Raw genomic sequence first — 24,867 nt, 5'->3', positions numbered from 1 at the left:
AGGAATTCTTGGAGGAACTTTCGGAGGAATTCCTGGAGAAACTTTCGGTGGAATTCATTGAAGAACTGCCGGTGAAATTCCTGGAGGAACTTCCGGAGGAATTCCTGAAGGAAGATTCCGAATCTCTGTGAGCATTGAGGCAGCTGCTGCAAAGATTCCATATCTGAACCGCTTCTAATCGCTGTGCCGGATCCAGTTTGTAAAACTCCAGTTGAAACAGTTGAGCAGTCTGTGATCTGTTCCACCACACATATTACATGGAACTAGAATTCGATTTCCGCCATCTTGTACTGCCTACTCCTCCTTATTATGATTGCTTCCAAACATAGTCGGCCATTGCAACTGGCTTTGCTCTCGATTGCACTCTGTGTTTGATGCACGACTACTGCTAACTTGTCCACCAATAAGATTGACTGCCTCCATCGCTACGGAAAGTATCTCTGCAAGAACTATCGCCATAGTACGCAGCGTCACTTTTCATTTTTTGCCCAATTCGCTTCACTTGTAACGGATCCAGTCCATCATCGTGCTTGGTGAAACTTTCGGAGGAATTCCTGGAGGAGCTTCTGAGGAAATTCCTGGAGGAACTTCCGGAGGAATTCCTGGAGGAACTTCTGGAGCAATTCCTGGAGGAACTTCTGGAGCAATTCCTGGAGGAACTTCTGGAGCAATTCCTGGAAGAACTTCTGGAGCAACTCCTGGAGGAATTCCTGGAGGAACTTCCAGAGAAATTCCTCGATGAACTTCCGGATAGATTCCTGGAGGTGCTTCCAGATGAATTCCTGGAAGAACTTGCAGAGAAATTCCTGAAGGTACTTCAGGAGAAATTTCTGGAGGAATTCCTGGAGCAACTTTCGGATGAATTCCTGGAGGAACTTCCGGAGGAATCCCTGGAGGAACTTTCGGAGGAATTCCCGGAGGAACTTCCGGAACAATTCCTGAAGCAGTTTTCAGAGCACTACGAACGAATTTGTGGAAGAATTTCGGAAAATTTCTATTGTTTGAAAGCAGGCTCACGTCGACTCACGCCGCCACCGCCGCCGATTACCAACGTCGCTGCTGGCTAAAGCTGATTTATCACGTTGCCGCTGATAAATTTTCAATCGGCGCACAGCCCTACCCTAGCAACACACATGTTCCATATAAATTACTACAACTTATATGTGACCAGATCCAGTCACAATCAAGTTGCTTCAACCATTTTTGTCTGACTTTTGCTGCTCGGGTAGTAACGTTTTGGTTTTATGCTGCATTTATAACACTCTTGTAGAGTAAATTATGGTCTTCAAGAGCGTTATTAAACTTAAAACATTACTTGGGAGGTCTACTGGGGGTTTAGCGGGTACGCTAAAATTTAGCAATCAATAGGGCAATGTGTTCCATGATACATGGCCAAGAGAAACAACAACATTCTTGTTATTTTCCCATGAACGTATAACAAATGGTCGATAAATCTTCGAAAAATGATCTATAAAAAACTATATTGTGATCCATAAAAATTCAAATTTGCGCATTTGTAACGTGGTGGTGATCCATGTTGGAAATATGATCAATAAGTTTGGTAATATGATCCATAACGTTTGTGAAGAATGGCTCTTATACTGTATTGATTGATCCTCAAAACTTAAAAAAAGCTATGGATCATTTTTTTTCTGTTGATAACAAGGTAATCAATCTTTTTTTAAATTTTTTTTGAAGAGTTTTCACATTTGGCTCCACGAATAAAAAAAAACATAATCCATTCTTCAAAGAGACAAATGGCCTTTAGTTACGCGTGTTGATCTTAAGGCCTATACTCCAGTGAATTTTTGAATGATATGGAATGAAACAGTTATTTATGACGTATCCTATTCACTTTTATGGATCCAAAGGACATGAACCATAAAAATTATCAGCCCATTTAGTAATGCGTGCAGATTTTAAGGCCTATACTCCAGGGAATTCTTGGATGACCTGAAACGGAACAGATTACTGAAGGCGTATCCAGTTTGATTCTGAGCGATTCAAGCAACAGCATCAAAATTTAAGAAAATTTTTAATTCATGATTTTCTATTGAGTTGAAACTTTGCACAGTTTTTCAATTTCATCTAAATCGTCATTTTCGATATCAAATCTTCATATTGAGTCACGACTAACTTTTCAAAAGGGTGTATGTGAAAATGGTTCAAAAATATTTAAAAGCTGCACAGCAAAAACGGAATGTTCGATTGTTATGATTTTTCAGCAAAGTTAGACAACTAAATGGTGATTCTTAAGAAAATGTGCACAGTAAAAAAAAAAATTTTTGCCTTTAAAAATATCATTTTGTCACAAAACTCAAATATCTCAAAACCCTATCTTTTTTCGAACGTAATTTTTTAGGGAAAACGGTCCATTATATTAGCTATCTACCATAAAAATTTGGTGATGGTAAACTAATAAACAAAAAGTTATGACATTTCAAACATTTCACAATTTTCACATATAGTAAACAAAAAAAATTTCCGTGTATTTTTTTTCAAGAATCTGATTTGATGCTGATTTTATTGTTAAGGGCCTTGCGTGAGTTAAACAAGTTGTTTGTATGATATTCCATATTTATGTATTCATCGATATTATGTATATTATATGTATAAATATTATATGTATAAATAAATAAAAATGAATTGATATTATCCTAAGTATTAAATTAAATGTGGCAGTTACACAATGTTGTTATAGAAACTCTAAGAGTTTTGGGTTTGAATTTTGGTATGGGTTATGATATCATGAAAACAGTTTATTAATACTTGTTTTTTATTTATTTTTATTCAAATGTTTTAAAATATCGAACACTTTTAAATTATTATCAGCACAGTTTGAGTATAGTTTTGCTTTAATTTTATTTTCCGACAATGGAATGAAACAGTGAAATTTTTGGGTTCCTTGGATCGTTTTCGCGTTATTAAATTGCTCGCTGAGCTCTGAAGCCTTTATTTCGTACTCTTCAGTAGTAGTAAAACAAAATGATAATTTGGTTAAATCTTTTCTTTTCTACGATTTGCCCAATCAAAAGTTCTTTCGCAGTTTTAATTGGATGCTCACGTTCTTTGGCTAAACTTGCTCTTGTGGCCATGCGCTTTATTGTTCCTCCAATAGCATCACAAGGACCTTTGCCATGTGATGTAGCAAAAAATGCCATTCTGCATCAATTCCGTACATTGATTTAAATTGACATAGGCTCGAAAAATTCTTACGATTTTTGTACTGCGACGCTGCTCCATCAGACATGAAATATATCTTTTGACTTCTTTATGCTTATCAACGCGTAAAAGTTAATCATTTTTCAATGAACAAGTTTACGGATACTGAATCGTGTCTTAAATCTTCGGAAATTATAATAAAACTTAAGTGTTCAATTTGCGTACTTCCATTAAAATAAATAACGAATGGATGAATTGTAGCTTGTTGTACGTTCCAGTGATGGGACTGCACTTCATCTTACCAATACAAAGCTGTAATTTTCAGAAAAATCACAAATGACTAAAAATTCACCATTTTGTAATGTATTTTTCGTATTTTTTAAAAAGCTGGATTGTTCTGTTTTAATGAAATCGTGGGGATTAAACTTTCTAATTTCAAGCAAAAATATGACACAAACTCATCTACAGGTTTTACAATAGTTTCTATGTCACACCTATCCGTGGTCACCCATTGCTCAAATGATAACTGATCAATATATTTTTCTTCAAACTCAGTGAATAAAGTATTTTCCAATGATGAAGAATCTGGACAATCCGAACAAGATCGTAGATAGCAATTTGATGTTGTATTTTCACACAAAAGACTACCAGTTAACATTTAATATCCTTTATTAAATTGATTCTTTTCAAACTATGTAAAATAAGATTAATATTCTCATGGGTTGTGCACACACACATTATGTGTTCCTGAATTGGAAAGAAGCTTACATTGCCTTGGCCGAAGGCTTGCAAATGAGGAAAAACCTATTTTAATATTATCGTGAATTTCCTTGAAGCGTGTGTACGCTTCTTTCAAAATCGTCATCATTAATCGTTTTGGATTGCTTGACGCTTTCCATCTTTTTACTGATACATAATCTTTTGACCAGGCATAGCTCGACTTACTTCATCATCTTCAAAATATTGAACTACTATTTCTTTTGTCTCATCTGTTAATGCAGTACTAGACCTAGTATTTTTGGTTGAAAGACAGTTATTCTTCAATTGTTTTGCCTCTTTTACTGTATTTCTATTGGTTTTGAACTCATCAATGGCATCCTGAATAGACCACGAACTTGGCAGCATCGACAAAATCAATAATTTTTCTTTCCTTGTCGTGGCTGCATTCGAGAACCTTTCCTTCATATTTATAATTACCTCATCGTAGTCTGTATTTTCCACATCATCAGGTCCTAATTTGAAGAGGTTTCTTCGTACAGCTTCGTTTATTTCACGGTATTTTTTCTCCGGGTAATAAACGTAGTCCATCCTACTCCATTTAATCGGAGTCACTTTTATCCCAGCTATGCCCTCGTTAAAGCGTTCGATGTTGACCTTTTGGATACACTCATCTTCCGATTGATTTGTTGAAACAGATTTCGCTGATGGTACGGTGGCAAGGCTCTCAGCACTTAATACTTCTGGTAATTCCTCAGTTGTTGTCGATACATCTGGCAATTCCTCAGTTGCTGTCGTTTTCGAACTTCCTGCGCTCTGCTCAACCGATGATATACAGATTGCTCTTTTGTCAACGTTTAGACGGCAGGACGTGCAAATGCGTAAATTTGTATTCAATGTGGACATTGGAGCATAACCAGTCGCTTTCAGTTTATCTATGGTGCTTTCGGTGAGATTTCGTAACTCTTTTGAACACTTTTTTCCATCAAACGGCCTACAACAGTTGAGAAAGCGGCTACTCATGTTGTTCGTAATATTTCAATAAACAAAATCACTTTTAAGTTTTTACTGACTAGTTTGGTGTCATTTGCTTGACTGAAGAAAAAAATTACTATAAGATCTTTAACAACCTTAGTAGTAGTAATTTTTTTTGCTTTTTCGTGAACATTGTCATGGTATGTACCTATCATGCATTTGTTGTTGTTGAAGATACCCGTTTCCTCCCGATCATAAAGTCTATTCTCTAAGAGGTATATTTTTTGCAGGTAAACTATAGACGTACACGTGTATATAAATCTTTGATTTTGCAGCTTTTGTCTTAAAATAACATTTCTGATATGTTTCTATCAACGTTATTATCAACAGGTTTCAACACTATTAAAAAGAATTTTTCGCCAGTCACGTGCAATGAAAATTATGACACTATCAATACTTTTGATCACAACACTGGATCGTGTCTAAGTTTCTTATAGATGCTATGAATGATTAAATCAAAATATCATGAAAACAACTTGTTTTAAATCACGTCCCTTAACAATAAAATCTGCATCAAACTGCAATTCTCGAAATAACACACAGAAAAAATTTTTTTTTACTAAATGTGAAAATTGTGAAATGTTTGAAATGTCATAACTTTTTTGTTTATTAGTTTACCATCACCAAATTTTTATGGTAGATAGCTAATATAATGGACCGTTTTCCTAAAAATTACGTTCGAAAAAGATAGGGTTTTGAGATATTTGAGTTTTTGTGACAAAAATGATATTTTAAAGGCAAAAAAAATTTTTTACTGTGCACATTTTCTTAAGAATCACCATTTAGTTGTCTAACTTTGCTGAAAAATCATAACAATCGAACATTCCGTTTTTGCTGTGCAGCTTTTTAAATATTTTTGAACCATTTCACATACACCCTTTTGAAAAGTTAGTCGTGACTCAATATGAAGATTTGATATTGAAAAATGACGATTTAGATGAAATTGAAAAAACTGTGCAGAGTTTCAAATATTTTCGAAATGGTCGCTCAGGATCGACTGACATGCCCCGTGGAATGCCTCTTCTACGGATTAAAAGGGCTGAACCATTTTAGGAAAGAGATAACAGCCCTTTGGTTATGCATTAGGGCTTTTATTCCAGAGAGTTCCAGAGTTTTATTCCAGAGAGCATGAACCGTTGTTCAAAAGAGATAACAGCCCTTTCGTTACGCATGTTAATACATCAAATATGGCATGCACCATTTTTTAAAACAGATCGATACGGATACGCGTGAAGAGCTTAAGACCTATAATCCAGGGAGCTCTTGGATGAAAAAAGGGTTGGGTGTATTAGCCCTCCGACATATTCAGTCAACATGAAATCGTATATGATGCAACATAAGATGCTAAAGCGGAGGCGAAATACGTACATATTGTAAGAGGAAGTACCTATAGGGCCTCCAGTTTAGCATCTTATGTGACAACATATACGATCTTGTGTTGACTGGGTGGTCATTAATTTACAATATTCTGAAAAACTCCGATGTGAATATGTACATTATGTGGAAAAATCTGATTTGAAAAATGTATTGGAGCTCTTTCCTTCGATGAGACTCGAACCCATGACCCTCAGTATTGTGTGATTATTAGAGACTAATCTTCTTCTATATCTATATAAAAATCTGTTAGCATTTCGTTCGAGGCAATATAACTTAAGAACGAGCTGACCGACGAGCTTGCAAGATTTTTCAACATTTTTTTCATGAATTAATTTGAATAGCGCAATCAACAGAAAATCATGAAAGCTTTTGATTGCAGTACTCAAATTAATTCATGAAAAAATGTTACTTAGGTCCTTTTGAAAAGTTAAGCGAGCTTTCAATTAATAACTGACGAAATGCTAATAGAATACTAAGTTGAAAAGCAGGCCAAGTTCCAGTTAGAATGTAGAACCATAGAAGAAGAAGAAGGTTTCTTTGAAAATTTTATTGGAAATTCCTTCGCAAATTCCTGTAAAAAAATGGAAAATAGCTTCAGCAATTCCTTTAAAAATTTCTTTGCAAAATCTTTCCGAAATCTCTAAGATTTTGTTTGGGAAATTTGTTTGAGAATTGATTCTGAAATTTATTCAAGAATTTGTTCTTACTGAAAATCCTTCAAACATTCTTTTCACTCCAGGAATTCCCTTCAAGGACATTTTTTATTTAATTTCCTTTATTTCCTTTATTTAATTTAATAACCTAAGAGGAATTTCGAAGGAATCCATGAATTTCTTCCTAGAGTTTCGGAAGGGATTTCTTAAGGAATTACTAAAAGAATTTGTTTGAGAAAATCCTGGAATAATTGCTGATGAAAATCATTTTGAAAAATTGAAGGAGTTCCTTATTTACAAAGAATTCTTTTAAAGAAATTTCGGAAGAATTTCCTGGAACAAATTCCGTAGGCATTATTATAGGTAAGAATTTCTGAAGAGGTTCCCATAAAAAATCCAAACAAATTTAAAATGGAATTAAATAATTTCTAAGAGAATTACCGAAGAAATTATTTCTAAAAGAATTTTGGAAGAAATTCTTAAAAAAAATTTGCGAAGGAATCTCTGTTGAAGCATTTCCGAAGAAATTTCTATAGAAATTTTCGATGAAATTTCGCAAGGTATTTCCGAAAATAATTTTGACTTTCCAAGGATTTACAGAAGAAATTTTGGAAGGATATGAAATGGATAGGATAGGATGAAAGGTATTTCTAAAAAAAATCCGTAGGTATTCCTGATGGAATTTCTGAACGATTTTTCATAGGTATTTCCGAAAAAATTTCCAAGGAAATTTCTAAAGCAATTTCTGATAGCATTCGTAAAAGAAATTCAGAACTGATTTCCCAAATCAAATTCCGTAGGAATTTCCGACATTTTTAAATGTCTGCAAGAATTTCTTTGGACATTCATCCAAGAATTCTTTCGGAGTGTTTTAGGATTTCTTTGAATATTCCTCATAATATCCCTTTGAAAATTCAAAGAAAGAATCATAAGAAAATTTTGAAAAATTATTCTTCAAGGTGTTTTTAGTACTTACAACACCTACGGAAATGGTTTTGGGATTACCTTATAAAATTTCTTCGGAATAAATTTTAAGACCTCTGCCAGTACTTTCCAAAGAAATCCCTTTGGAAACTCTAGGAACAAATTCTTGAAATTCCTTCGAAATTTCCCTCAGGAATTTCTTCAGAACTTCCTGCAGGATTTCTTTCGAGAATTACTTTAGGTATCCCTTTTGATTTATTTAGCAATTCTCTCAGAAATTCCTTTAGACCTTCGGAGATTTCTTTTGAAATTCCTTCGTAATCTCCTTCGCGCATTTTTCCGGGAATCTCTTCAGAAAATCCTTAAGAATTACATCACAAATTGGCTATTTTGGAAACCACGTGCTTTTTGCTGAAATTTTTCAAGAGCACGAGTTGAGAGAACCATAACGCGCATATGGAGTGAAACAATTGCAGAACATTTATTCACTCATGCTGAACAATCGACTTAAATTTCAGGTCTGTACAAACATTATTACGCTTGAATTGGGCTTTTGAAAATTGGAGTAATAATGTTTCTACAGACCTAAAATTTAAGTCAATTAATCAGCATGAGTGAATAAATGTTCTGCAATTGTTTCACTCCATATGCACGTTATATCCAAATGAACTACAAGGGGAATTTTATAAACTATTCCTGGAGGAGTTCTCGAAAGAATGTTTGGAGGATTTGCTGGAGATATTTTAGAGAAAAAAAATCCCATAGGCATTTCCAAATGTATTTCAGGAAGAATTTCCTAAGAACAACCTGAATAGATTTGGGAAGGAATTATTGAAGGAGTTTTCTACGGAATTGTTGAAAGAATCCTCGGAAGAATTTTCAGGAATTCCTAATGGAATTCCTAATGGAATTTTCATATCAATTTTTACACTTCTACAAGAATTCCATCTGGAACATCTGAAGAAATTCTTTCGGTAATTCTGCCAATTTATCCGGAAAGTCCTTTAAAAATTCGGACAGCAGTTTAACAAAACCCTGTTTTGAATCTGGAATTAAGACTTGTCAAAAAACCAAAAATATCGGGATTTCAGTCGATCCATCATTATACTTCTTCGGAAATTCTCGAGAATTCCTTAGGAATTTACTTCAGGAGTTGCTTCGAATATTTCTTCAGTAATCATTCAGGTGATATTTCATGGATTGATTTTCTCGAAAATTTCTTCGGAAATTCCGAATCGAAAATCGCTTTGAAAATTTGGTCGAAATTCCTACGGAAACTGCTTCAGGAAAATCTTCCGAAATTCCCTTAGGAAATTTCTTTATAATTTGTTTTTTGAAAATGGGGTTAGAAATATCTGCTTAGGAATTCCTTCGAGCCTTTTTTTACGAATAATCCAGCTTATTGGCTTATCAAACCTACACACCAAAAAATTATTAATGTTACAGGTGACGTGATTGAAAAAAACTGACACAATAACGCAAGACGTAATATGAATTGAGATGTAATTTTCAGTCAATTAGGATGCACACGAAAGTTTCAGTCCAATCGCCACAGTTTCAATGAAAAACAAACTGAAATTTACATCCAGGGTTCTTATATCAGGGTTCACTCACTTCGACAGTAGATGGGCGAGACTAGCGCGGGGGTGAAAAATTCATTATCAGTGCAAAACATAAACAAACTCGGTGGCTGCCCCATATAAAAATCCAAGATGGCTGAAACATGAAATTGGCATACTGCTACACCTGTTTGTATTCACCTTGTTTACATCCATCGAACCCAAAGCACAGCAACCGGTGCGATGAACGTATGAAATGACAACAAACGCACCCAACACCCAAGCAGCCGACGGGTTGATGCAATGAACATACTGTACGCGGAAGAATGTAGAACTTGTTTCACTTTGATCTCTACTTCCTTATGAAGCGGTGATGGCTGGGTGGTAACGTGAGTGGCGCTGACGCAGCGAACCAATGTTCGATTCGCGTCTGCAACTTTATCATTTTTATATCAATATAATACAGCCGTGTAAATTTAAAAGTGAACCTAGTTTCACATTAATCATGACACAAGATCGCATCAATAATGATGCTCTTGGGTGACGGTCTCAAAGCACCTAAAATTACATGGCTTTTTCGAAGTGTGTAGCTTATTGAAGGAATTGTTAAAAGAATTCTCGGAAGAATTTCCAAACAAATTCCTTATGGAATTTTCATATAATTTTTTACACTTCTACAAGAATTTCATCTGAAGGAATTCTTTCGGGTTTTCTGCTAGGAATTTCTCCGGGAAGTCCTTCGAAAATTCGGACAACGGTAAAACAAAACCCTGTTTTGAATCTGGAATTAAGACTTGTCAAAAAAAAATATCAGAATTTCAGTCAATCCATCATCATACTTCTTCGGATATTCTCGAGATGTCCTTTAAAAATTTACTTCAGGAGTTGTTTTGAATATTTCTTCAGTTATCATTCAGGTGATATATCATGGATTTATTTATCGAAAATTCCTTAAGAAATTCCATCGGAAATCGCTTTGAAAATTTGGTCGGAATTCCTACGAAATTGGTTTTGGAAAATCTTCCGAAATTCCCTTAGGAAATTTCTTCATGATTTCTTTTGAAAATGGCCTAAGGAATATCTGCAGAAATTTGCTTAGGAATTGTTTCGAATCTTTTTAGACATTGCTTCAACAATTATTTCAGACTTCTGAATTTTATTTTCAGAAATTCTTTTTGAATCATTCGGAAATTACTTTAAGAGCTCTTTCGTAAATTTCATTTGGACATTCCTTTAAAATTTCCTTTAGAAACTCTTTAGAAACAATACCATTAGTATTTCCTATATCATTCTTGAATAAATTCTCGGAAAAAATTCTTCCAACTTAATTCCCGGAATAGTTCCTTCAGGAATTTCGGAAGAAATTTCATATAGTCTTACTAAAAAAAAAATCCAAGGTATTTCCGAAGAAATTTTCCAAGGAATTTAAAAATAATTCCCAAAAGAATTCCAAAGAAATTTCAAAAAGAATTTTTGAAGAAATTTTTAAAAGAATTTTTGAAGAAATTTCTAAGGGAATTCGTAAAGGAATTTTTGAAGAAATGTTCGAAATTTTCTTAGAATTGCTTTTTTGAATTTTCAAAAGAATGTCTTGGGGAATCTCCAAAGGAATTGTTGGATTTATCAAAAAAAAATACTTGGAGGAATGTCCAAAGATATTCTTAGAATAATTTAATGTGGGAAATGCATTCAGAAGTCCAAAATGGTATATATCAACGCACAATTGGTACAAAATGGATTTTTTGATAGCCCATAATGATTGATTGCATTTAGATAATGTAAACTGGTTTTACACTAATTTTAACATGAACTATCGATTTTTTTTCACGTATCCTACATTATTCAAAACCTAACGACAACAAAGGGTGGAATCTTGTTTAGTAACGAGAAGAATAATATCACCACCACTGAGAGGATAAATCAAACTTCGGAGAGCTCGCACCCATAGCATAGCATAGAACCCTTGCACAAATCATAGATGCAGTTGCGGAGATAAGCATATCCACGGTCATTGTAGATTCTCACAGATAAAAATATGTTGTGATTTTAAATGTATTTCTACGCACATATTTGGAGCATGAAAATAAACGCAACATTCAAACGATCTTACTATTCTTTTAAATCGAAATAAATTTAAACGGTGCTTGCTTGTAAAAGTTCAATCAAATTGAACTGGATATCGAATATTAATTTGTTTGATGGGTTCAGCTGCAATTTTACACGTCGTTGAATTTTCAAAATTATTTGCTGTGCTGCCACAATTTGCAATTAAATGAACTCCACACACTTGGCCACGTTTTTACAAGCTTTTTTTAAATTTAATATTGTCCTATCATCTGCTGAAGAAAGCGTTCGGAACCGAAACAGCTCTTTCACCGACTCGCACCCATCGCTTGAACTGCCTAAAATGTAGACCACCCTAAATCAGCATAATGAAACTCGATGGTTTGTTAAAATAAAATGTCTTTGTTGTGCTGCTAACTGTTGTGCCTATTGCCAATTCAAATAGTCCATAAACATAAAAAGTTTTAACTACTATTTTTCGATCCAAACGCCTGCACACAAACAAAGGCCTTTCTGCTTCTCATCCATCGCACTACTGGCACTGTCTCGTTCGTTGTCTGTCTCCTCGGCTCGGAGGCGAACTACCAAACGCGGGGGAGTCCGCCACGCTTTGACCCAATTTCCGAAAACGACTGCCATGTCGCTTTATTCAAAGGCCGTAAACATTCTCTCCGTCCACCGACGGCATCGTTCCGTTCAGATGCAATTCGTCTGTCTATCTGTTCGTGATCGAACGGAACGAGGAGGGGGTTTTTGCTTGCCGTTTCCATTGTAAGCCTCCTGGCAAAGTCAAAGTTAACCACCCATGACGCGCCTCTTTTTCACGTGTTTAGCACTTGTATGAGCCTCATCATCATCATCATCATCATCAGCTTCGGCGTCATCATCGTCGTCAACAACATCACAGTTGTTAGAACAACTGCCGAAATGCTGGGGAAAAAAACATGAATACCTACACGCTTTTCATTGCTCACAGAAGCAGGGAAATTAAATTAAAAAAAAAAGAAAATTAAATAATTTTCATAAAATCGACATTCAAATTTATTTAGAAAGCCGGATCAACTTTCACGGCCTTCTATATATTCGATCAAAACAGAAACTGTGCAGGTCGGCAGAAGCTTCATAGCTTTCGCAATGGAATTAATATTGATCGTTTAATTCTGTTCTGTGATAAATACGTCTCAATACCTGTTCACTTTGAGCATATAAAAATTTGCATTGTCCATTACGATAAAACACCATTCGTTACCAACTTTACCAAACTGAAGCATGGCGAGGTAAATAGGCTTTAGAAACCGAATGATTCGAACGCCTCGCGACCACTGTGCGACAGCCACTAACAAAGCCAAAAACCATCACTTTGGAAGCGCATGGCGAGAAGGCGCGCGCGCTTTACTAATCAAATTAGGTATATCTGAAATAATTCAACGCTAAAAGCGCGCACCAGTAGGAATAGGAAGGAATTTGCTGGACTTGCTTTCCCGGGAAGGCGAGTTGGAGCGGCGGCATTGGCCATGATGACTCAAAGATTGTTGTTGTTGGTGTTACTGCTGTTGTGTTGTGGTTGGGGATTGCCTCATTGCTTACCAGTTTGAGTTCCGCGAATCAACAAAGAAACCGCACTCAGCATTCTTGAACTGATTGGTTTAGAAGTTGTTGACTGGTTTATGTACTTACGGCATATACCTATCTATACTACTTTATTTTCCATGTATTGCGATCTAATTTTCAAAGCTGACCTCATCGTTCTAGTTTGAATGATAAGAAAGACAAAAAAGCACGTGAAAATTATTTTAAAAAAATGATGTCTGTTCCAATTGGACTGCACTGAGCACTGCAAATCCATGACGATCATATAAATTTAGTTAAGATGTCGATTGTCGATTGAGTAGTGTTAATGTCTCAATCATGTCATCAAACTCAAGAAATCTTCAGGACAGCTTAAGAAGTAATTCAAATTTGTTTGCATTTCACGCGAATAGTTAATAGTTAATAATCATATGAAGCTGAGAATGTAAACTGAATGTCCTTTGAAACTTACCTTTGAAGGCAATGATATCATTAATTCATGTTGACTTTATAGCACTATGCCTGCAAAAAAAGGAGAGAAGTAGAACACTTTGAATATATTTAAGTATTTATATAGGTTAACTATTTGGTTGCAGTGAAAAATGTACCTAACATTATCAAAAATCTGCCCCGATTATTGAATCATAAGTTTGCTATCATATTCTGCGGAAAAATCTTCCAGTGATTTGTTTCTTATAGGGAAGTCATTACTGAACTGTCTTACCACAGAAGACTTTAAAAGGTTACTACTCTCGAATAACCATTGAGTGCGGAATGGGGTGGCAAAAGCTAGTTTTTTGCCCTCTAATCTCATTCCATTTAATTCTCCGGTACTATGGACAAAGTTTTATCCAAATTGATCGACGTTTGGATGGTGCTTAACTCGTGGGAAGTTAACACGCACGGTGCTTCATTTACCGTTATTATGAAAAAAAAAAAATATAGGGGCGGCTGATCATCGTCCGAGTGCCAGCGAGGGACTCTAAGTGAAACTGTGCACCATGGTCCACCGGAAATAAGGAGGAATGGTCCTCCGGAAATTTAGGGGTTTGGTGTCAGGCCTGCAAGCCAGCCTTTAAAAATCATAAGCAACGAACAATCAACAAGAGAGTACGGACCGGAACCATCGGCGAAGACCACTGCGACGAAAAGGGACTAGCGATTGGAAACTCGGTTCGTGGAACTGCAAAATCTCAACTTCATCGGGAGCACACGCATACTCGCCGATGTGCTCAAGGACCGTGGATTCGGCATCAGTAGCGCTGCAGGAGGTTTGTTGGAAGGGATCAATGGTGCGAACGTTTAGAGGTAATCATACCATCTACCAGAGCTGCGGCAGCACTACACGAGCTGGGGAACAGCTTTCATAGTGATGGGCGACATGCAAGGCGCGTGATCGGGTGGTGGCCGATCAACGAGAGAATGTGCAGGTTGAGGATCAAAAGGCCGGTTCTTCAACTTCAGCATAATCAACGTCCATAGCCCACACTCCGGAAGCACTGATGATGATAAGGACGCATTCTACGCTGCAGCTGGAACGTGAGTACGACAGCTGCCCAAACCACGACGTCAAAATCATCATGGAGATTTGAACGCTCAGGTTGGCCAAGAGGAGGAGTTTAGACCGACTATTGGAAAGTTCAGCGCTCACCGGCTGACGAACGAAAACGGCCTACGACTAATTGATTTCGCCGCCTCCAAGAATATGGCCATTCGCAGCACCTATTTCCATCACAGCCTCCCGTATCGGTACACCTGGAGATCGCCACTGCAGACAGAATCACAAATCGACCACGTTCGGATTGATGGACGGCACTTCTCCGACATTATCGACGTCAGGACATATCGTGGCGCTAACATCGACTCTGACCACTATCTGGTGATGGTTAAACTGCGCCCAAAACTATCCGTCATCAACAATGTTCAGTACCGACGACCGCCGCGGTACGACCTAGAGCGACTGAAGCAACCTGATGTCGCCACTGCATACCTTGCAGCATCTCGAGGCGGCGTTGCCGGAAGAGGGTGAGCTCGATGGGGCCCCTCTTGAGGACTGCTGGAATACAGTCAAAGCAGCCATTAACGACGCAGCGGAGAACAACGTCGGGTATATGGGTCGAAGTCGACGGAACGATAGGTTCGACGAAGAGTGCAGACAGATTCTGGAGGAGAAGGACGCAGCGCGGGCGGTCGCGCTGCAGCAAGGTACCAGCCAGAACGTGGAACGTTATAGACGGAAGCGGAGACAACAGACCCGCCTTTTTTCAGGAGAAGAAACGCCGCCTGGAAGAAGCGGAGTGCGAGGAGATGGAACAGCTGTGCCGTTCTCAAGATACACGCAAGTTCTATCAGAAGCTCAACGCATCCTGCAAAGGCTTCGTGCCGCGAGCCGAAATGTGCCGGGATAAGGATGGGGAGCATCTTGACGGACGAACGTGTGGTGATCGAAAGGTGGAAAGCAGCACTACGAGGAACATCTGAATGGCGCTGAGAGTACAGGCAATGAAAGTCGAGGCAGCGGAGGAGATGACTACGTCAGTTCAGCGGACGATGGAAGCCAACCAGCCCCCACCTTGAGGGAAGTTAAGGATGCCATTCAACAGCTAAAGACCAATAAAGCAGCTGGTAAAGATGGTATCGGAGCTGAGCTCATCAAGATGGGCCCCGGAAAAGCTGGCCACTTGCCTGCACAAACTGATAGTCAGAATCTGGGAAACCGAACAGCTACCGGAGGAGTGGAAGGAAGGGGTTATATGCCCCATCTACAAGAAAGGCGACAAACTGGAGTGTGAGAACTCGAGCGATCACCATCCTTAATGCCGCCTACAAAGTGATATCCCAGATCATCTTCCGTCGTCTGTCACCATTCGTGAACGAGTTCGTGGAAGTTATCAAGCCGGCTTCGTTGACGGCCGCTCGACAACGGACCAGATCTTTTACTGTATGGCAACTCCTTCAAAAATGCCGTGAATACCAGGTCCCAACGCACCATCTGTTCGTTGATTTCAAGGCGGCATACGACAGTATAGACCGAGTAGAGCTATGGAAAATTATGGACGAGAACAGCTTCCCTGGAAAGCTTACCAGACTGATTAAAGCAACGGTGGATGGTGTGCAAAACTGCGAGAAAGATTTCGGGCGAACACTCCAGTTCGTTCGAATCACACCGGGGACTAAGACAAGGTGATGGACTTTCGTGCCTGTTGTTCAACATTGCGCTAGAAGGTGTCATGCGGAGAGCCGGGTGTAACAGCCGGGGTACGATTTTCAACAGATCCAGTCAATTTATTTGCTTCGCGGATGACATGGACATTGTCGGCCGAACATTTGCAAAGGTGTACACCTGCTTGAAACGTGAAGCAACAAAAGTTGGACTGGTGGTGAATGCGTCAAAGACAAAGTACATGCTTGTGGGCGGAACCGAGCGCGACAGGGCCCGCCTGGGAAGCAGTGTTACGATAGACGGGGATACCTTCGAGGTGGTCGAGGAATTCGTCTACCTCGGATCCTTGCTAACGGCTGACAACAACGTTAGTCGCGAAATACGAAGGCGCATCATCTGTGGAAGTCGGGCCTACTACGGGCTCCAGAAGAAACTGCGGTCGAAAAAGATTCGCCACCGCACCAAATGTGTCATGTACAAGACGTTAATAAGACCGGTAGTCCTCTACGGACATGAAACATGGACAATGCTCGAGGAGGACTTGCAAGCACTCGGAGTATTCGAGAGACGGGTGCTTAGGACCATCTTTGGCGGTTTACAAGAAGACGGTGTGTGGCGGCGAAGAATGAACCATGAGCTCGCCCAGCTCTACGGCGAACCCAGTATCCAGAAGGTAGCTAAAGCCGGAAGGGTACGATGGGCAGGGCATGTTGCAAGAATGCCGGACAGCAACCCTGCAAAGATGGTGTTCGCTTCCGATCCGGCAGGTACGAGACGACGTGGAGCGCAGCGAGCGAGATGGGCAGACCAGGTGCAGAACGACTTGGCGAGCGTGGGGCGTATTCGAGGATGGAGGGATGCGGCCTCGAACCGTGTATTGTGGCGTCAAATTGTTGATTCAGTGTTATCTGTATAGATGTAGACTAAATAAATGAAAAATGAATGAAAAAAAATATACCATCCAATCAGAAGCCGCCATTCGATTCCTAAAATAATTCTACGCTTCTGGATAAATTTTCAAAAAAATCATTGGTGAAATTTTCGAGTTATGCCGTTTGTATGTTTTTCGATGGAAACCGTCAATCAATCAATCAATCATCAAATCAAAATCAATTAAACATACATAGCACAACGTAAAAACTTGAAAACGATTTTTTTAAATGTAAAACAATTGAATCTCCACCTACATGTGCCGATGATAGTCGTACACTCCGTGTTGTCCGGAGCAAAACCGTATGTAATAGCTTGTTGCAGGTGGCTCGTTCTTGGACCACCAGTCAGCATTCTCCCTGCAAGGCGACCGCACGCACATCTTCCTCGATTGCACACAACCAGCGAATCCGGGGTCTGTTCCGGAGCCAACGTCCTCTTTCAGGTTCTCGGATAAACATGATTTGCTGGTATCTCTTTCGGCATACGCACCACATGTCCAGCCCATTGCAATCTGCCGTATTCTATCAACCTGCCGATGTCTGTACTTTTGTGTACACTTGGTGGTAGACTCGTGATTCGTGGTTCTGCGCCATTCACCATTTTCCACCACACCAAGTATTGAGCGCAGTATTTTTCGCTCAAACGCTCCGAGAATTCGATAGTCTGCATATTTTAACGTCCATGCTTCATGGCCGTACAGGGCGACGACTGGACGAATAAACGATGTGTGCAGAGCTAGTTTTGTCCGTGTCTGTAGGCTGCAAGACTTTAGCTGGCTACACAAATCATAGAAAATCCTACTTGTAACCGCAACACGTCTTCCACCTCACGGTTAACGTCATTATCACATGTAACGAGTGTTCCAAGATATATGAATTCGTCGACAACCTCAAATTGCATCCCATCCATTTCCACCTCGGGACCAAAACCGTTTGAACTGCCACGTTCTCTGCCAGCCACCAGGTACTTAGTTTTGACAAAGTTTATGATCAGACCTATTCTTTCAGTCTCACGTGTAAAAGGAACGAAAGCTTCTTCCACTGCTCTGGCGATCTACACCAATGATGATGGTTCCGTCTCTTGGCACACCAGATCTTCGAATTGCACCTTCCAGAGCTACATATGCATGGTTGTTATACTATAGGTGCATGGGAATTAATTTTATTGAACAAATCATTTTAGGATAAGTTGTATTTAACATCATATTTATTATTGTATATTAGCATCAAATATATCAAACAAAATATCTTAAAAAAGACAGGAACACCGTCTTCGACGAGAGGTTTCCGACTGAAGTTTCCTCCTTACCGGGCCGGGAATCGAACCCACGCTCCATTTCCCTGAACGAACCATTTCCCTTTACCATTTCCCTGAATTTGCCATTTCCCTGAACGAACCAGGTTCCTGGAACTCATATAACCCAAATTTGAGGGTCCAAACGTTCACTTTTTATTTCCCGTATTTCAAAATGATAAATAAAAACGATTGCATCATTATTGGGAGCATTTACTACTAGTGATCTACGATTAAAAATAAGTTGACCTATTTTAAGCCCATTTGACTCAGACGACCCGCTCGATAAAACCGTCCCCATGGACCACCAGATCAATACAGCTACACAAAAATGTAGGGTATAATGAATCTTTCCTCAAAATTTCATGCAAAACGGTTGAAAAACAGAAAAACAGTAAATTTTATAATTTGAAATCGTAGCCCGGACCGAAAATGGTTAACAAGGAGTTTTCCATCGAAAAACTTAAAATATAACATAACTCGAAAATCTCAGCAACGATTTTTTTGAAAATTTGTTCAGAAGCGTAGAATTATAGTAGAAATCGAATGGCGGCTTCCGATTGAAAAGTTTTTTTTTTTTTTCATAATAACGGTAAATGAAGCACCATGACACCGTTTTTACGCGACTTATTTAGGTTCTATTTTTAAATCTCATCTTCCTGTACCCAGGGTTCGGAATGCTCACTCAATCTCAGGAGCACATGATGCTCCCTCACGAAAATTTTCGAGGAGAAATCGCTTTTCGGGAAAGAATAACAGCAATTGCTGAAATACGTTGATTTGCTCTTTTTCTTCCATATTCAAGTCTTTTCGTAGCATCATCGATGGTAGTAGCTTAGGTGGAACAAATAACTCAATGCTTTCATACACATACCGTGGTGGTGTAGCTAAAGTAAGCACATCCTAACGGCTATTGTTATTACTATACTGTGTTCGAATCCCGACGCGGCCATACAATTTTGTAATTGTTCTGCGATAATTCTCGCGAAAATGAATGAGAGGTAAAAGTGATGAAACGAAAAAGGATTTTCATCTAATAGGCAAGATTTTCGTTTATCTTCCAAGGATAAATGTAGAGAACAGGATTGATGAGTGAAAGGTGATCCTCAACATAAACAACGAAAAAGATTCTCCCTGGTCCGAAAAATGCTTGCTTTGCTCTCATTGAAAGAATGCCAGATGGGATGCCAGATATAATTTTCATTAGTCTGTATCTATGTCCGCCAAATGTCTGTAGTTGTCTGTATGGAGTATGTAAGGTACACGTAGGGATGAATCGATACTAGTAAATACGAGTAGATACTCGATACTTTTGATTCGGTACCAAGTACTTTTGGAATCGATACTTTGATATCCGATACCAAGTAAGTATCCAATTGAATTACTAGAATCAATCGAGTACCCGATTTAAAGTCTAATAAATCTAATAAACTTTAATATTTTTAGCATTTATTTTTCTTTGAAATAATCTTTTCAATATTTAATTCGAATAAAAAATACCAAGTATTCATTTTTTTGCCATACAACACTTATTTGTGCTAATTGCGGTATATTATCAGTAAAATTCATAAAAGTGTACTATGTTTTACTTTATAGATTTCTAATGGTTCACTTAAAAAATGAGGATCATAAATTTGATCTATGCTCAATCCCAAAGTGACCATACAACTCGTTTTCTGCGGGGAAGGCCCAGACAGTGAGTTCGAGATACTATGGAATCCGTAGAAAATCCTAGGAATCTACTATCATCTGAATATTAAACATTAAATTGATGTACGAAATCAAAAATTTGTCAAATATTCTGAAAAGTTTAGGTCATGACTATGATCTGAGTTGGAAGGCTCTGAGTCACTTCCAGGATCTGGAAATCGGGATATCAGAAAATGTGTAAAATCTGAAGCATCCGTAGATCTGTAAAGATCTAAAATATCTGTAAAATCAGGAAAATGCCTGAAGCACTTGAAACATACACATACTGTACCTTACGCTCAGACGACCGACGCCGCAAACCGCACTGCCACGAGATCAAGATTGTAAAACATTTCTTTGAAAAAGAAGCAGAAATCGTTTCTAAGAAATTGAGTAGTTGGCATCATACTGGGTGTAGAAGGTTGATAGGACACAACATTCTTTTGAAACGATTTGATTAAATTTTGAATAAATTATTATTAATACTAAAATAATTAACATAACAATATTGCTCAATAAATACAGCTTTCAAATGCAATGAGGTGTCCCGGATTGATCCAAGAAATAACTGGTCACTTTACTCAATCCTATATTGGTTTAAAATTTCCTCAGACTCGATAGCAAATGACTCAAACATCTGGGGTAATCTCGGCCTTGAACTAATATTTGCAGCTGTGTTGCAAAAGTCCCATCCCTTTGAAGAAGCATCAGAGAGATTCGCATATTTAAGAACATGAACTGAAAATACAGAAAAATGCATTTAATGATCAAAATTTGCAATTGGTTTACATATTAAATGTTTCACGTGAAATAAAGTTTAACAACTTACACTATCGAGATAAGTGAATTAAAGTATCAAAAAACAAACAGTAATGAAATGTGCTTAATTCTTTAGTGTTCCATTCAACATGAAATAACGAATCACTACTTGACAATGACAGAACAATCGTTTTCGAATTTTACTTCAAATATATGAGTACTCAAATGATACGAGTATGTATCGGTACTTTTAATTCGATATTTAGTGGTATCGACACTTTTATACGATACTACTTCAAAGTAAAAGTATCGATCCCTCAGTGGTATCGTTTCATGCCTAGGTACAAGTATTGGAAAATTATTGGTCGAAATATGTATCTGTAAAATTACAATCAAGTGGTGGCATTAAATGGTACTATTTCGTTTTCCTAGCAGCACACATGCTACACTTAGGATACTACAACTCATATGTGACCAGATATAGTTACATACAAGTTACTGCTACCGTTTTTGTTTGACTTGTTCTGCTCGGGCTTCTGACAAGTTAAGATGAAAAGCTCGAAATATTTTTTCATTATTATGTATGTTGTTACATTTAAATAAATTGATAATATGTAATTTTCTAACTGAAAATGCAAGAGCCCAAGAGTCCAACAGAATTTCGTTCAGAAGTTCAAAGGAATGCCGTTTGTAAACCCGGAAGGATTACATTCGAAAGTTCACATAATGCGTACTAACGGAGATCTTTTGGGCTTCAGAACGCAATTCTTCTGGTCGTTCGAAAGGAATAATATGTGGCTCCTGAATCGAATTGTTTTAGGATTCTGAAAGGTTTTTTTTGGGCTTCCGGGAGAAATCAAAGAAGACTGCGTTTGGAACTATAAAAGTTCGGAATTTAAAAATAAAAATCCGATCAGAAGCTTAAAAGGCTCCACTTATAATTTCAAAACGATTGGGATCGAAAGTGTTATAGTATTCCGTACGCAATTTCAAAAGGATTTCGTTTGAAAACCCAAAATGGTCCCGTTTTAAGGTCACTGCTGACAGAATCCAAGTTTCAAAGTGCTCGCGTTTTCGGGGGCACACCACTCGATATGGAGGCGGCGGACAACTGTCATTTTTGTTGATTCAGCTTTGCTGCGTCGTATTGCGTCGAAAAAAAATAAAAATGACAGTTGTGCTTTGCTTCCGTATCGAGTGGTGTGCCCCCGAAAACGCGAGCACTTTGAAACTTGGATTCTGTCAGGAGTGACCTTAAAGCCCAACAATATTCTGTTTGGAATCCCAAAGTTTGCGAAAACGACAAATGTCTGTTTAAGTCTGTAACTTCAATCAAAAGTCTGTATAAAGTCAGTAATCTGTGTGATGTCTGTAGGCAAGACCAAATGTCTGTATGTCTGGCATCCCTGCTGTGCAGTTGGGCAGTTGTCAGTGAGATTCCGGTCAAGATGGAAGAAAATATGCAAACCGCTCGTGAAAGGATTTTGTACGCTCATACAAAAGTGGATTCCTCCAAAAATTACTTTTGTCGTTTTTGAGACCACACGAAAACTATTGTGCTACTGCCATGGTGAAGCGCGAACTTCGGAAGACCACAAGAAAGACAAAGGAAAGAACAAAAATGACGAAGATGTGGAAAAAATGTACCGGAAATGACTGTACAGGCTCTAATTTTTTTTTTTTTTTGGTCTTTATTAAAGTGATTTTTATATGACAATAAGTTCATCACTAAGGGCTCTAATTGTTAAATTTTGGTTTCATTTCGATAACTGTAGCCCATTTGTGAATCAATCTAAAGTGGCACAATAATTAGCAACTTTCCTTTTAAGTATCGTGTTCATCCCGGAAATCTGGAGGCACAGCTCGACAACTATACATTTGATAAGAAACTCGAGGTTCAATCTCAATAGGCACACGGGCAGTTAAATGGTAATCTTACTTTAGTAAATGAAAATCAAGATACACATTACTCGAATGAAGAAGATGAATGATGAAGGGAAAGATCACCTTCCTGTTCGTACCAAAAGGCAAGCCTTATTGGTGGATCGCACGGTACGCTATCGATTGCCCGATCAACCAGAGAAAAGGTGCCGAATTTTTATGTATTTAACTTTATTAATATTAATTTTGGTTTTCATAACCAGTTATTCACTCGACTGGAAGGCTAAGAGGCTAAGAGCCAGAGGGGCTCCGGTGAATGTATGTGTCTACTTAACTTCTTTTTTTATTTTTGGAAATTTTATAAAATGTTGGTGTTAAGAAGTTCCAACTAATTGTTGGTGAAACTGGCAACACTGAGAGAGGTGAAGTAAAGAATATGTTGGGAAGAAAGGTCCGCTAGAATTCAATACTAGAAAGTAAGATTTAAAACGTGAATTTATAAGGTGAATAATTGTAAGAATAATAAATTTATTAATTTATAGCTTTGAAGCTGATCAAAACGAGATCTGCTGTCAAATGGTATTTGAAGGTGACTATTCCCAACAGCTGGGATACATGGACCATGGACATAGATCTGACGACTATTCGTGCGCTGTTCTCCGGAGGTTTGTGTAACAGCGTTTGGTCGTAAAGTTAAATACTTGCCCCTGACGACTAATGCCTTCCATGACGTGGCCACGAACACTCTTCCTGGCTATCATTGTAAGCCCAATTAAGGTTGCCCACTGGAATAGGGCACCGACCGCGGATTCGGTGCAGCCCATGTAGCCGCGCTAAGTACGTAGTCGTTCAAAGATCCTGTGATCCTGTACTGTCGGTAGCTCAGTCTCTCAGTCTTCCTTAACTCTCCAACTTTTCCCGCCGACAGCGTTTCGACGATCTTTCCATGACCTTGCAAGTTGAATGAAAGGTTGGTTGGACAGAATTTAAAATCGTCTCGTGAGAAGACATTATTTTTGGTAATCGAATCGACAGTACTCTACGCGGGGAAGCTTCGTTTGGCCGAAACCCATTCAGCCGAAAGCTATTTGGCCGACTGCCACTAGGCCGAAAGGGTCGTTTGGCCGAAATGGTCATTTGGCCGAAAGGGTCGTTTGGCTGAAAAGGTCATTAGGCCGAAAGGGTCATTGGAAAATGAGAAATTAGGAATGAAGAGAGACGTCTTACTTACTTACTCTTCATTTTCTCTTCTTCTCACTGTAAAAAGTGGGAAGTGCGAAATGAGTAGTGAGACGTCTCACTAACCACTTCGCACTATTCACTTTTCACTGTGAGAAGTGAGAACTGAGAAGTGAGAAGTGAGACATATCACTTTTAACTCCTCATATCTCACTTCTCGCTGTCAAAAAGTGAGAAGAGAAAAATAAACTATTCATTCCGCGCTCCTTCTTTTTTAACAGTGAGAAGTGAAATGTATCACTTCTCATTCCTCATTAATGAGACGTCTCACTATTCACTTCGCGCTCCTCATTTTTACAGTGAAAAAGTGAGAAATAAGGAATGGAATAGAAACGGCCAAATGACCATTTCAGTCAAACGCCCCTCTCGGCCAAATGGCCCTTTCGGTCAAATGACCCTTTCGGCCAAACGACCCTTTCGGCTAAACAACCGTTTTGGACCATTTTGGTCAAACGTCCTTTCGGCCAAACGACCCTTTCGGCCAAATGACCCTTTCGGCCAAACGACCCTTTAGGCCCTTTCGGTCAAAATAACCCTTTCGGCCAAACGACCCTTTCTGGTCAAAATGACCCTTTCGGCCAAACGACCCTTTCGGCATAATTACCCTTTCTGGCCAAAACGACCCTTTCGGCCAAATGACCTTTTCGGCCAAACCATTTCGACCAAATGACCCATTCGGCCAACTGGTATATTCGGCCAAACAACTTTCGGCCTAGTGGCATTCGGCCGAATGGGTTTCGGCCAAACAACCCTTACCCGTTGTGGTGGCATCTTGCCACCGCCAACATTTCTGCTTAGCAGTGTCGCTACCCAAAATCTGTCATACCGCTGCAGCATAATTTCTCACGCC

The 24,867-nt window shown here is 38.5% G+C and overlaps 1 protein-coding gene and 1 long non-coding RNA gene across 2 annotated transcripts in view; one reads left to right on the top strand and one right to left on the bottom strand.

The window, feature by feature from the left end:
• The window catches only part of LOC134205894 (chaoptin), a 554,999-nt gene that overhangs the window by 342,755 nt on the left and 187,377 nt on the right, over positions 1-24,867 (top strand). The gene's annotated exons all lie outside the window — the stretch shown is intronic.
• Positions 1-24,867, bottom strand: part of LOC134205891 (uncharacterized) — a 112,787-nt gene that overhangs the window by 45,344 nt on the left and 42,576 nt on the right. The window contains exon 2 of the long non-coding RNA XR_009978225.1: positions 13,533-13,582. This is a non-coding gene — a long non-coding RNA (uncharacterized LOC134205891). The remainder of the gene's footprint in view (positions 1-13,532; positions 13,583-24,867) is intronic.

The sequence above is a fragment of the Armigeres subalbatus genome, chromosome 1, assembly GCF_024139115.2.
Source record: "Armigeres subalbatus isolate Guangzhou_Male chromosome 1, GZ_Asu_2, whole genome shotgun sequence".
NCBI classification, from domain to species: domain Eukaryota; kingdom Metazoa; phylum Arthropoda; class Insecta; order Diptera; family Culicidae; genus Armigeres; species Armigeres subalbatus.
Note: the sequence above shows the minus strand (reverse complement) of the source record. Positions and strands in the feature narration are given on the sequence as shown.